Source organism: Gopherus flavomarginatus, chromosome 1, assembly GCF_025201925.1.
Source record: "Gopherus flavomarginatus isolate rGopFla2 chromosome 1, rGopFla2.mat.asm, whole genome shotgun sequence".
In the NCBI taxonomy this organism is placed as follows: domain Eukaryota; kingdom Metazoa; phylum Chordata; order Testudines; family Testudinidae; genus Gopherus; species Gopherus flavomarginatus.
In genome coordinates, this window is record NC_066617.1 from 155,718,961 (window position 1) to 155,733,921 (window position 14,961).

Consider the following 14,961-nt stretch of genomic DNA (forward strand, 5'->3'; position numbering starts at 1 on the left):
TCCTTTCTTCCTTCCTTCCTTCCGGGGAAGAAAGAGCTGAGTTGGGCTACTTGGACTACATTGCTGGATTTGAGGCCCTGGGAATGGATCTGAGTTGCCTGGCAAGCATTGTGAAAGGAATTTTTCTCAAAAATAATAGTTGTTGAAAATAGTCAACAAATGTTACATCTGAGTGTTTTCAACTACAGGCCACAGATGTGTGTGTTTGTGTGGGGGTAGGGAGACAGAAATAAAGGGTATTTCCTAGCGATCACATCAATTGTTGCCACACAATGAAGTGGTTGTTGCGGAAGTACTTGGCCCCACTGTACCATGGAGTACACGGGCCTCTGCTTATAGAAGGATGCCCTATTGAATTCTATGACTCAGGTCCTTAGCTGGTGTAAAGTATTGTATCTCCATTGAGGTCAATGAGCTACTCATAAATCAACTGAAGTCCATTGAGCTACATCAATTTATAGCAGCAGAGGATCTGGCCCTATATATGTATTATACATTAAGTGAATGTTAAGGTTGGAAAGTACTCAAAATTAAGAAATGCCCATGCAACCTTAATTCAGTCCCCTTTGTGCATGCATTATGATACAGTCTTAAATTACATGATCAATGGGATGCTTTCTCAGGGCATCCAGAAGTGTAAGTCACCTTGTTATTCCTCTGCCTCAGTGGGAGAGAGATTTGCTGCTGCTAAATTGTATGTCTGCATCTGGATGTTCCAATACTAAGCAATAATGATAGCGACAGAAATGTTTACAAATAAAACAATGGTATAATCATGCTTCTTAGAGACTAAAACTTAACCCAGCAGGTTATTATCCTTGTCTAAGGTGGTTTTCTCCCTACAGCCACTTTAGTGTCATCAACCTGTGCAGTTAGGTAACAACCATTCATCGATACAAAAAACACTGTCCTCTTAGTTCCTCAGTGATATATAGCTACGGCATTCTCTCACCTTCTTCTTATAGTCCAGTAAACCTTTGACACGCATTGTTTTGAAGTGTATCCCCAGATAAAGTTCTCTTCCACTGCAGTTTGTGCCCCAGTGAGCTGATGCCATGCTGTCTTCCTCACCCTTCTCTCAATTTGCTTTTCCTGTTGACTCAGATGCAAATGTAACCTCCATTGTCTCTGCCTTTAGGGGGACTGGTAACTCAACGTTCCTTCGATGCTGGGACTGCTCACATCTGGTCCATTACCCATGCAGGCTTGAAATCAGACCTCTTACCATCCAGAGTCTCCCTCGTTCCAGGAGAACTCTGACTCACATCACCTAATCACTGTGCCTAGTTTTCCTCAGCCAGATCAGCAAAGGGTTCTGTTAGTGTGAATGTGGTTTCATGCTTTATTTACTGCACACTATTCAATCCCTGATCTGAAGACAGAATTATTAATTTTCTCATGGGATTTTCTTTGGCACTTATCATAGTCAGGTCAAGTGCTTCTCAAACATCAATGCATTTATCTTCACAACACCCCTCTGAGAAAAGGTGATATTATTATTCCTATTTCACAGATGGATGAATGAGGCATAGAGATACTGATGTCAAAAGTGTCTGCAAATTTTGGGTGCTCAATTTGAGATGTCTATGGGCCAATGTTTCAAATAACTTTTTTGAACACAACTCTCATTGCACAGGCAACCTTAATTCTGGAATTTCATAACTTTTGAGTCCTAGACTTTGCAACTTTAATGTTCCTTTATTGAAGGTTTTTGTGTGTAATTTTCTAGGTGTTTTTAAAAAAGGAAACTGAAAAAATAGAAATTCAATCTCGTGGAATCATTTCAGCTCCACCATGGTTCATCAGCATGGTTAGAATCTTTACCTCTGTAGCACAGATCTCTGCCACTTGAGGTAAATGGAGTAACTGCTAGCAGTAGTAGGTTGTCATCCTCTGTGTGGACCAGCACTAGAAGGAGATGAAGCACACTTTTTGTCAGTTGGCTTCACAGGTATTTGCTGACAACAAGGGAATCTAGAGACTCAGGAATCCTGGATTATATTGCAGGCTCTCAAGGGAATAGACTCTAGTAGTGTTAGAACTTGTTCTGCCCCTCTCCCTCACAAGCCAGGCCACGTCTTTTCCAGCCATTCCCCCATGTCCCAGTCTCCACTCCACCAAATCTTGGCTCCTTGTCTCTGACTCCCTGCCCACCCTAACACCCCTCCCACTCAGTTCCATGTCCCAGTCTCAATCCTCCATACTCTCTGGCTCCATGTCCCTGTCCGCCACCCTACCTTGGCTCCTCATCCTGGGCCTTCCTCCCTGGAAATTTGTCATGGCTCCTCAACCCCACACGCCCCCTCTTTGTTTCAGTCTTCCCACTCATTATACCTGATCCTCAACCCTCTGAATTCCAATCACGAAGCTTACTCCTGCTACTCCATGATACCTGAGGTTATGTCTACACTACCATGGTAAGTCGACCTACACTACGCAACTCCAGCGACGCGAATAATATCGCTGAAGTTGACGTACCTTAGGTCGAGTTACCATGGGGTCCACACCAAGGTGGGAGGAGGGGTCCACGGGAGAAAATCTCCCTTCGACTTACCTTACTCTTCTTGTCAGGGGTAGAGTACAAGGGTCGACTGGAGAGTGATCTGCAGTCGATTTGGCGGGTCTTTACTACTTCAATGAAATACAAAAGGCAATCTAAACACCACAGCTAATTACAAAACAGAATGAATGAGAATGTAAGGGTTCCGAAAAAATTAAAACAATCATCAGGTTGATAGGAAATTGCCACATTAATAGTCTGACAGTGCAGGGGAGGACTCAGGCAATAGATAAGTCATATGAATACGTGAGAAGAGAGAAAACTTCAAAACTTGCAAGAAAAATTGATCATTTTTAAAATTAACTAAATGGGCCAAATCCATCCTTAGGTAAGTGTCGACTAAGGAGGAACCTGATAAATGTCTTAAATTTGAACTAAGTAAACACCAAGCAATATGAAGAATTGTTTAAAGTTGTTCATGGAATAATGGGATGGAAATGTGGGGAAAATATCTTGACAGTAAAGATCAAATAGCTGCCGGAACGCTCCCCTTGGAGAAGTGATAGAAGTCCCAGTATTTGTAATCTTTAAAACTGGACTGGACAAAGTACTAAATAATACATTGCAGGGAACAATTCAGCCTTGTCCTAACTCTGTGTCTTATGATTCTGTGATCAAAATCAGTACTAATTGTTAGTCTCAGACTCTCAGCAGAGAACCCAAGGACTGTCTAGACCATGGAAACTGACTTCCCCTCTCCTCAGAAGGGGGATGGGGGTGTGACTAGGGCATGGGTGAAGTGCTTTGGTGAGGAAGCTCGGTAGCTATGCCCAGGCAGTACCTGTTTTGTGGAACAATATAGAACTTCAGTTTCTAAGGTTGTCAATCTGAAACCTTTCATGAGAACCAAATTAATAAAAATGTCTTTAAAAAGTGAATAAAAAGCATGTTAAAAGTGCTAAGTAGCCAGCGATTGATAGTTTGGAGCCCAGGGATTGATGGTGGAGAGTAAGCAGGGGGTCTGTTTCTCACCTAGGTAATGATTATATGAGCCCCATAAGGACATAGTTAAATCAAATATTAAGAAGACTGCACTTAAGAAGGGGAAAATATGTCAATCACACTTTGCCTTTGACAAAAGGAAATTCCTTGAAACTGAGAATGGAGAGAGAGCGGGAGGGAAAGTGTCTCTTCATGTGGGTGGCCAGGAAATTGGAGGCCAGAAAAGTACGAGAGAGAAAGAAAGTGTAAGAGACAGGAGGAAAAAAATCCACCAGATTGAATTCTAATCCAAATGCTGTGAGGCGTTCACACCAGGCCTTGTGAGGATATTAACAAGGTTACAGAAGAGGGGCCTTTAGCCTCGGGAATTATTAGTGAATATGGAATTATATTTGCACAAACACAACCAGATGCAAGCAGCTAAATGTTCTGCAGATGTGAAAAGAGCTGGAGTGTGTTACATGAAGCTGCTGCCCATTTGGAATTTAACTCTCCTTCTTGGTGCCTTGCTGCATGTAACAAAAGGGCTACATTTCTCAAATGGCAGTAGTACTGGAGAGATGGGGCTTTCTCTCTTGTCAATGCTCCATATATGGGCTTCTTTTGGGGATTGTTCCTTGGCAGAGCCCCCAACACCTCACAAGTGACATGAAGCTGAAGGATGTGTCTTTACTTCATTCTTTTTCATTGTCTGTACTTTTCCTCAGACCCATTTTCTACTATTTTACTTTCTTGTCTAATTTTTCCATTTATTTTTTTCTATAACCTCTATGTCCTTCTCATTGTTCTATTATTGCTGTTGTTATTAGTATTACAGTCGCGCCTAGAACCTCAATTGTTTTAGACACTGTACAAACATGGTAAGAGGCATTCCCTGCCCTCACTCCATGAGGAGAAAAATCTAATGAGTCTTTAAACATCAGTTTAATCTAATTTGGGTCCACAAACACTAAAGTGCCTTAATCATAACTGTATGGTTTTTGAATGGTGTCATTCTAGGGCAGAATTAAGGATTTTGCTGAAGGAAAAAAATGTTCAGTTATGAAGAATAATGGGAAAAATTACTGTTAATCATAGAAAAATATGCAAGTATAGCCTATCCACGAGAGTTCACTGAGTTTTAACTATATGGGAAGTTTGACAAGTCCGTGACAGGGCAGAATTAAAGTTATTTGGCAGCCCTAACTGTGCATTTGTATACCTTAGTATGTTAGGATTTCTTTTAACTTAACTTTAAATTTCCTGGATTTGCAATGCTTGGTTTCAAGATAATTATCTTAGATGTAGTTTACCCTAAATTAGAGTTGATGTGAGCTCTCAGCCTAAACTAAATTTTGAAGTATATTTGTCTAGGAATATAGACTATGGAGGCATTGTTAGAAATTCCATAGTTAAGGCAGAGTTGAGCTCTGTATTTAAAGCAGGGGATTCAATCTCTTTGTAATGTATGAAAAAAATACTGTCCTCCCCAAAATTGCAAAACTTTACTTTTTAAGTATAGAATTTTCTGAGAATTTGTAATGCATTAGTTAATTAGTTTAGGAATAAAAATTAATGAAAATAGGTCCTTTAAGAAATATATCATCCACTGTCATATCTCATTTTTGCCTCTAATAATCTCAGTAGCAGAATAACTGACTCTTCAAACTTCCCACGTATTTAAAAATCACTGAAATCTTATGCATAGACTACTTTTCAGTTTTGTTTTTGTTTAGAAACATTGTTCAGATCAGGGGTGGGCAAACTTTTTGGACTGAGAGCCACATCTGGGTATAGAAATTGTATGGTGGGTCATGAATGCTCATAAAATTGGGGTTGGGGCACAGCGGAGTGGCTTGTGGTGCAGGCTCTGGGCAGCGCTTACCTCAAGTGGCTCCCGGAAGCAGCAACATGTTCCCCCTCCAGCTCCTACGCGCTGCCCTGTCTGCAGGTGCCACCCCTGAAGCTCCCATTGGCTGTGGTTCCTGGCCAGTGGGAGCTGTGGGAGGGAGGGGGCACTTTGGGTGGGGGCAGCATGCAGAGCAGAGCACTCTGGTTGCCCCTATGCTTAGGAGCCAAAGGAGGGCCATGCTGCTGCTTCTGGGAGCCGTGTGGATTAAAATGGCTGATGGGCCACATCTGGCCCACGGGCTGTAGTTTACGCACCCCAGTTTAGATCATTTTTCAAGTTTTTCTTCATAATTGATTTTTTTTTTCTTCAGCAGTGGCTGAAGGATAGAATGGCCTACTACAAAGAATTCCATAAAGAATTGCCCTCTTTCAAATGGCTGCCGGCTCTCAGTGGGACTGAAACCACAGTGGCCCCCTGTTGGTCGCCATTTTGAGAAGGTGCACTATCTCTCTCATTGTTCACAATCGGTCTGAATTTCTCTGACTCTTCACAGTATAGTCACTCATCATCTTCCCTGAGGGCAGCTGTCAGTTTTCAGTTCCATTGAGAACAATGCAAGATGGTGAGCATTTTGAAAGGGAGCAATTCATGACAGATAAATTTTCGGTTATGAAAAAGAATGGCCCATATGATCATTCATCCTAAATAACTTTTCAAAAGCCATCCATTGCATCAGGTAGGCCATGAAAGATGGGGAAACTGGAATGGGTGTGTGTGCATGCAGGGGAATGTAGGAGGCTACAGGAGGAAAGAAGAAACAGATGTGGGTGCAGGGTTATGTAGACAGGTGCCAGAGGAAGAGGGAATTTGGAGTGTGTGTGCACAGGGTAGATTTGCCAGTTTTGGTAGGATGTATTCCTGGAGGTTTCATTACATGGTATAATCTCTAATTAAAGATTAATCTTTAATTCCTGGATGATTAGCAAACTTAGCATAGAGTAATGTAAGAAAGTGCAAGAAGCAGGGGAATTTTGGTGTGCACACAAGGTAATGCTGGGAGGTGGAAAAACAGGGGTAATCTGGGGGTTCTCAATAGTGGAACATAGGGACGTGCAAGAGAGAAGTGGAATTTTTGCCAAGGATAATGCTGGGAGGTACAAGAGGCAGGAGAAATTTGGAGCATGGAAGGCAGGGCTCTGAAACAAAGCAGCCATAAATCCAGTTTATATGACCCATAAACTCTGGCTGCTTAGTGCTGCTCCAGACTGGGGTAAGGCAGCCAGAATGTACCAGTGAATCTGGTCATAAAAGTTTAAAAAAAAACAGATTTAAGGCTAATACTACATATCTTCAAATCGTTAAAAATATCAAATGCAACATTCTCTTTGAGTTTCTTATTTAGTGTTCTATTAAATTTTCATTTAAAAAAGAAAGGAAATTCTCTGACAATAACTATATTAAAATGGTTTTAAAGGTTAGAATAGATTTCAGTATTTAAGGTAAAATCCATGTTGTAATTATATATCAAATAAACAAACAAACACACACAACCCCCCACTCCAACTGTTGTAATCTGAGGAAATTCACAGTTAAGTTTAAGATGAAAAGAAGTCCAAGCATGTTAATGTATGGAGAGGCACAAACTAGAGCATTGAAACAATCTTAAATCTGCCTTGTCACAGACTCTTCAAAATTTCTCATATAGTTGGAACTCATTGAAATTTTATGCATTTGAATATATATTTCTTCAGAATTAACAGTCATTTTGTCCCACGAGTCTTCATACCTAAAAGTTTCTCAAATACCTTAACTCTGCCCTGTAGGACAAAACCATATGATTTATTATTATGATTAAGGCATTTTAGTATTTGTGGTCCCAGATTAGATTAAATTATTTTTTAAAATTCATTAGATTTTCTTCATTATTTTCTCCTCATAGTTTACTACAGGTTATTTGGGTGTCCTAACTGTGCATGTCCTTACTTTAACAGGTTTAGACTTCTTTAAAATTTAATCTTAACTGAATTTCCTGGGACCGCAATACTTGGCCTTTAGATAATTACAATATACCTGTAATGTATTTTGTACATATAAAATCAATGAAGCATATATTAAATAAATTAAAAACTGACAGATTTCCAAAAATAATTGTGATTGGGGTGTTTTTATGGGTTTTCTTTAGAGATCTGATCTTGCTTAAATGCCCTTGAATGTCTTTATCAACAATCTGGAAGAAAATTATTGCTGGTAGAGTTTGCAGATGACTAAAGTTGGTGGATTAGTAAATAATGTTGAGGATCAGACTATTATACCAAGTGATCAGGATTGCTTGGTAAGAAAGACTCAGTCAAACAACATGTCTTTTAATACAAATCAATGCAAGGTCATACATCTAGTAGCAAAGAATGTGGGTCATACTTACAGGATGGAACACTGTATCTTGGAAAGCAGTGACTGAAAATGATTTAGGAGATCATGGTGAATAAGCGATTGAACATGATCTCCCACAGCTATGTGGTGGCTAATGCTATACTTGGATGTATAAACAGAGGAATATTGAATAAGCAGGTTGCATTAAGTGAGACTGTTACTGGAATACTCTGCCCAGTTCTGGGGTCCCTGCTTCAAAAAGGATGTTGAAAAATTAGAAAATGTTCCGAAAAGAGCTACAAGAATTATTTGAGGTCTGAAAATCCTGATTTAGAGTGAGAGGCATAAGAAAAATCTATTAGTTTATCAAAGACAAGATAAAAAACTTACTTTATTATTTGGAGAGAAGATTTCTGAGAACAGAGGGCTCTTGCTGGGATGATTTAGTTGGGGTTGGTCCTGCTTTGAGCAGGGGATTGTACTAGATGACCTCCTGAGGTCTCTTCCAATCCTAATCTTCTATGATTCTATGATTCTTTAGTCTAATGGACAATGGCTTAATAAGATACAATGGCTCGAAGTTGGAGTGAGACTAGTTCAAACTGGAAATGAGGCACAATTTTTAACAGTAAGAATAACTGAAATAATTTGCCAAAGGGGCAGGGTGAAGGGAGGATTCTCTATCACTTGAAGTATTTAAATCAGGACTGAATATCTTTCTAAAAGATATCCTCTAGCTCAGCCAGAAGTTATGGGCTTTAGCAGGAATCACTGGGTGAATTCTGTGATCTGTGCTATACAGGGTGTCAGTCTAGAGGATCATAATGGTCACTTCTGGACTAAAAGTTATGACTATATGTTCACACATATATGGATGTATTTAATAACATCCTCAATATGTTTCATAGTAGGCTGAACATAGCCAAACCATGGGCACACACAGGATTTAAGATGTCCTCACTTTAGGGAGCCAGTTTAAAGGTTAAAATGGTTGTAAAATGTCCAATAGCTGATGTGACGGAAATATATGGGGAAGATAAGATGCGTGTTGGATACATTGTTGGTGCATATATGGTGAGATGTTGCTGTCTTGTCAATGAAGGATGAATTTGAGAATAGTCTATGATCACATTGATGGAACATACCCCAGGGAGGACAGATGGCTGTGTGGTAAAGGCACTGTACTGGGAGTAAAGAGATCTGGGTTGAATTCTTGGTCCCATCACAGACTCCTGTGTGACATTGAGTAAATCACTTAATATCTCTCTGGCTCAATCTCACATCTGTAAAATGGGGATAATACTTTTCCACCTCCCAGGTGTGTTGTGAGAGAAAATTATTCATTCACATTTGAGGGGGCCTTTATCCAGAGGCACTGGAACAATTTTTATAGTGGGGGTGCTGAGAGCCATTGAACCAAACTGTAATAAACCCTGTATATGGTGGAAACCACCTCAAGTTAGGAGGTGCAGCAGGCCTTCCCCCAGCACCCCTAATTCCAGCACCTATGGGTTCATCTAACTACCTTAGACAGATATTTTTCTCTTACATTATAAATATATATTACAATCTTAGTACTATTTTAGTATATTTTTTGTTTGGGAATATCACTGTCAGTTTGGATGCTCTGGAGACAGGTTCCATAGATAAGAGGAACAGCAAAGGAGATACAGTCTAGTAACTCTCTTCAGAGTAAAATCCTTCAACTCTGCTCCACAAATAGTTATTTAAGCAGATGGTGCAGAGTATATTAATTTAATCCAAGAAAATAATATAGGGTCCATTGCAGATGTTTTGCACATATAGAAAAGAAATTGCCATTCCACATGACAGAACCTTCTTAGCACGCAAGAAGAGAATGATGACTGGGGATCTAGTGGAAAGGATTATGTTTAAATGTCTGCTGTCAGAACTGCACTGATTTATTAAAAAGCCTGCTTGTTCTCAGTGGATCGGTATAGGAAGGAGTCTGTGTCTCTGGTGGAAATTATTTTGGATAATATTTGTTAAGCTACATTAGTACCTGGAAGTTTTAAAAGGAAGAAGTGTGTGGGAGGGAGGCGGAGAGCAGTTGAGGTGACAACCCAGCCATTCAATTCTCCCCTCCCCTCCTTTCACTTCTTGGTCACTGCTGTATAACATGAGGAAATATATCTGCTTCCTGTCCCAATAGTTTTCTCTCATATACACACACTCTTCTTCCCTTCCCATCCCTCTCTTGTATTCTGGAAAAGCATATAAAAGTAGATATCAGATCAGCACTAAAACATTTCTTCGTTTTGTCTGATTTGGATATTGATGCATCCTTTTCTTTCAGCCTAGGGATTTCATGTCATTTTTAAGTGGATAGATATTTCCACTATACCCCTTATTACTATTTCATATTATAAACATCTAAATAGCGATACTGCTACAAACTAAATTTGGGAAGCAGGAGAAATGAAAATGTAATTATTAATTATTATTTATGTGGCATCCAAAAATGGGCTAGGCACTTTACAGACATGGAATAAGACAGGGCCCTGCCCTGAATATGATTGGAGCTGTCTTCAGACATTCATACTGGACAAACTACTGGAAATAATAGCAGACTTCAGCTTTTTTATTTACCATAGTAAAGCAACCTGGTCTAGAAACTCCTTATTGCTGCAAACTAAAGGTGTGTGTCTGGGGAGGGAGAGCTTTTCCCCTTGATGTTCCAGGATGTGGAAACACAATCCTTTTTCAGACACAGATGTTTGCAATAGAAAACTTTCACCCTGCACTCCTCTGTTTTTAATCTGCCCATGACAGGAAACACAGATTCAAAATGAATGTAAGAACAGAGTCACCACAACGGGTGATAATACAAAAGAACTTATAGGAAAGATCTCCTTCCCCCAAAATAGTAGAGAGAGAAAATTCCAATAGATTTTAGATATATGTATTTCTGCTATGTTATCAATGCAATTGTTTTTCATGTACTTCAGAGAAAATAATCCTTACCAAATGGTGCCATATAGTACTGTGCAAATATCTCTGGTTTCTGTGCACAATACAGATTTACTGTCTCTGCCAGATACTCAGCTCTTTTCAAACTGCTAAGCTGCTTCATGTGAAAAGTTCTGAGCATAAAACAGAAATATCAGTTGTTAAAGCTTCCTCTTACGTGTGTAAAGTTTTTAATGGAACAGATATGATTATTTGATCCACTCCCTAGCTCCTCAGCAGGTCTCCAGCCCTGTTCTAACTCCTTAGGCCAGGCCTGCTCCCAAGCTCTGTACCCCCAAAGACATGCAAACTATTTCAACATATACCTCTCAAATACATATTCAGACCTTCACATGTACAAAGATCATAGAACTGTAGGCTGGAAGAGACCTCAGTAGGTCACCTATTCCAGTCCCCTGCACTCAAGGCAAGACTAAGTAATAACTAGACTAGACCATTCCTGACAGGTGTTTGTATAAACTGTTCTTAAAAACCTCCAGTGATGGAGACTCCACAACCTTCCTAGTCAATTTATTCCAGTGCTTAACTATCCTGACAGGAAGTTTTTCCTGTCTAACCTAAATCTCTCTTGCTGCAATTAAGCCCATTGCTTCTTGTCCTATCCTCAGAAATTAAGAACTATTTTTCATCCTCCTCCTTGTAACAACCTTTTATGTACTTGAAAACTGTTATCATGTCCCCCCTCAGTCCTCTCTTCTCCAGACCAAACAAATCCATTTTTTTCAAACTTCCCTCATAGGTCATGTTTTTTAGACCTTTAATCATTTTTGTTGCTGTCCTCTGGACTTTCTCCAGTTTGTCTATATCTTTCCTGAAATGTAGCACCCAGAACTGGACATAATGCTCCAGCTGAGGCCATATCAGCGTGGAGCAGAGCAGAAGAATTACTTCTCATGTCTTGCTCCCAACACTGCCGCTGATACATCTCAGAATGATCTTTTTTTTGCAACACTGTTACACAGCTGACTCATATTTAGCTTGTGATTCACTATAAACCCCAGATCCCTTTCCCCAGTACTCCTCCCAAGGCAGTCATTTCCCATTTTGTATGTGTGCAACTAATTGTTCCTTCCTAAGAGAAGTACTTTGCATTTGAAGAAGTGTTTTTTTACCCATGAAAGCTTATGCCCAAATAAATCTGCTAGTCTTTAAGGTGCCACTGGACTCCTTGTTACTTTGCATTTGTCCTTATTGAATTTCATTCTATTTACTTAAGAAGAACATCAGAAAGGCCATACTGGGTCAGACCAAGGGTCCATCTAGCCCAGTATCCTGTCTTCTGACAGTGGCCAATGCCAGGTGCCCCAGAGGGAATGAACAGAACAGGTAATCATCAAGTGATCCATCCCCTGTTGCCCATTCCCAGGTTCTGGCAAACAGAAGCTAGAGAAACCATCCCTGCCCATCCTGGCTAATAGCCATTGATGGACCTATCTGGGATGTTGCAGTTTATATGGTTTTATAAAAATATGCTAATGAGTGAATATAATGAAACTGGAATAGGTTTCATGCAGAAGGTCTCTTGTAAGGTATCATTACAAAGCTTATAATCTGCTGAGTGTGATCATCCTATTGTATAAACGTTCCATTCTTGTATCTGAAACTAGATATATGAAATATAACTCTGGGGGCCTATTGTAATTGTGCAAAGCATGGGCCATTAACGGTGGTTTGGAATCTTGATGTCAGGATGAGCTCTACCCTGACATCTGGTGGTGAATTTCAGAGAGTGTGGAAAGGAATTTCAGGTGTTTGCATTTGCACACCCATCCCACTTAGCATAGCCCACGGCAGCCTGGGATGGTTATTTTGACAGCTCTGGGATCTCCAATTTCTTTGTTATTGGGGCAGGAGGAATAAAGTGTTGTCACCCTGATTATGTGAATGAGGAACTATGAGACTGCTTTATGACAGAGAGTCTCACCATCAGTTAAGAAGCACTCACTAGACAAGGGACATGGGTGCCAAAACCAAGTAAATTGAGAGAGGTTGGGGACTAGTGTTGGCCTCTTTTGAGGGTCTGGCACACCAATTGCTGCTGCTTCCTCTCCCCCATTGAAGAGCAGAGCTAATTTTGATTCCATTAGGAGCTCATCTAGAGGCTGCTGAGCTGAATTCACTTTGGGTCAATAGTGCACCAACACTGGGGCTCCCCTACTATGAGCTGAAATCACTAAAAGAGCTAAACTTACTGAGCTGAGATCACTGAGTGCTGTGTTAACTAGTGGGGGAGCCTGAAGATCTATTGCTAAGCGGTTGACAGAGTGGAGCAGTTTGCAGCACAGTTGGAGTGGCCCACAGAACAGCGAGCAGAGTGGAGCGATTTCCGGGGACGGGAGGAGCAGCACAGCTGGTGGAGTGAAGCCAGTTGTGGTGAAGGCTGCAATGGAACTCCATGGAGAGGCGGAGCAGTTGGCCCTGGCCCACGTAAGGTGCCCCTTAACACCCTGTGTGCCCCCCCTTCCACTCAGGCTGGGGGAGATGAAACTCTGCAGACAAACTTTTGAACTCTGGGGTGGCACTGATCAGGGACAGAGACTTTTGGGTTGTTGGACTTTGGGGTGATTGGACTTAAGACCCTAAGGGGAAAAGGACATTGCCAAAACTTATTTGGTGGGTCTTTTGCTCATGGTTTATGTTATGAATCCTGTTTGTGGTGTTTCCCCAATATGATGCCACATTGTTTCCCTCCTTTATTAAAAGGATTTTGCTACACTCAGACTCTGTGCTTGCGAGAGGGGAAATATTGCCTCCTAGAGGCGCCCGGGGGGGGTGGTATGTAATTGTCCCAGGTCATTGGGTGGGGGCTCAAGCCAGTTTTGCATTGAGTAATTGAAACGGAACCCCTGGATACTGAACCCAGCCCTTGTTGCTGCCAACTCAGAGGGGCAGAAGGGTTATACGAGAAATATGAAATATGACTCTGTGGGCCTATTGTAATTATGCAAAGAGTGGGCCATTAACGGTGGTTTGGAATCTTGATGACTCCCATTAACCAGGACAATTGTCTGTAGATGGGTGTGTTTTACCTGTAAGTCTTCCTGTATAAGTGTGTACTGGCAAGTGGGCAATGAAGTCTTGCAGTGACATTTGATCATGCCACCTGAACTGGAATCCATCTTTAACCTGGTGTCTTTCCATTGAGAAGGAGGGGATGGGAACCTAGAGACGGAAGAAGGATTCCAGCCTTATGCAAAAGATATATAAAAGGGTGGAAGAGAACAAAGGAGAGGAGCCATCATGAAGAATCCCCTAGCTACCACCTGAGCTGGAACAAGAGTTGTACCAGAGGGAAGAATTGTGCCCAGGCCTGGAAGGTGTCCAGTCTGAGGAAAAAACTTACTGAAGCACCTCTGAGGGTGAGATTATCTGTATTCACTTTAATTAGACATAGATTTGTGTATTTTATTTTATTTTTCTTGGTGACTTACTGTCTGTTACACCATGGAACCACTTAAATCCTACTTTCTGTATTTAATAAAATAACTTTTTACTTATTAATTAACTCAGAGTATGTATTAATACCTGGGCAAGCAAACAAGTGTGCATATCTCTCTGTCAATGTTATAGAGGGTGGACAATTTATGAGTTTACCCAGTATAAGCTTTATACAGGGTAAAATGGATTTATTTGGGTTTAGACCCAATTGGGAGTTGGGCAGCTGAGTGTTAAAGATAACAACACTTCTGTTAGCTGCTTTCAGATAAACCTGCAGCTTTGGGGCAAGTAATTCAGACCCTGAGTCTTTCTTGGAGCAGACGGAAGTGTCTGGGGGTCCGAAGCTGGCAGGGAAAGCAGGGGTAGAGTAGTCTTGGCACATTGGGTGGCAGCTCCCAAGGGGGGTTCTGTGATCCAACCCATCACACTATCCTCTATGAATTTATCTAGTTCTTTTTAGAACCCTGCTATAGTCTTGACCTTCACAACATGCTCTGAAAAGGAGTTCCACAGGTTGACTATGCATTGTATGAAAAAATACTTCCTTTTGTTTGTTTTAAACTTGCTCCCTAATAATTTCATTTGGTGACCCCTAGTTTCTGCGTTATGAGGAGTAAATAACACTTCTTTATTTACTTTCTCCACACCAGTCATGATTTTATAGACCTCTATCATATCCCCCCTTAGTCGTCTCTTTTCCAAGCTGAAAAGTCCCAGTCTTATTAATCTCTCCTCATATGGCAGCCGTTCCATACCCCGATCATCTTTGTTGCCCTTTTCTGAATCTTTTCCAATTCCAATATATCTTTTTTGAGATGGGGCGACCACA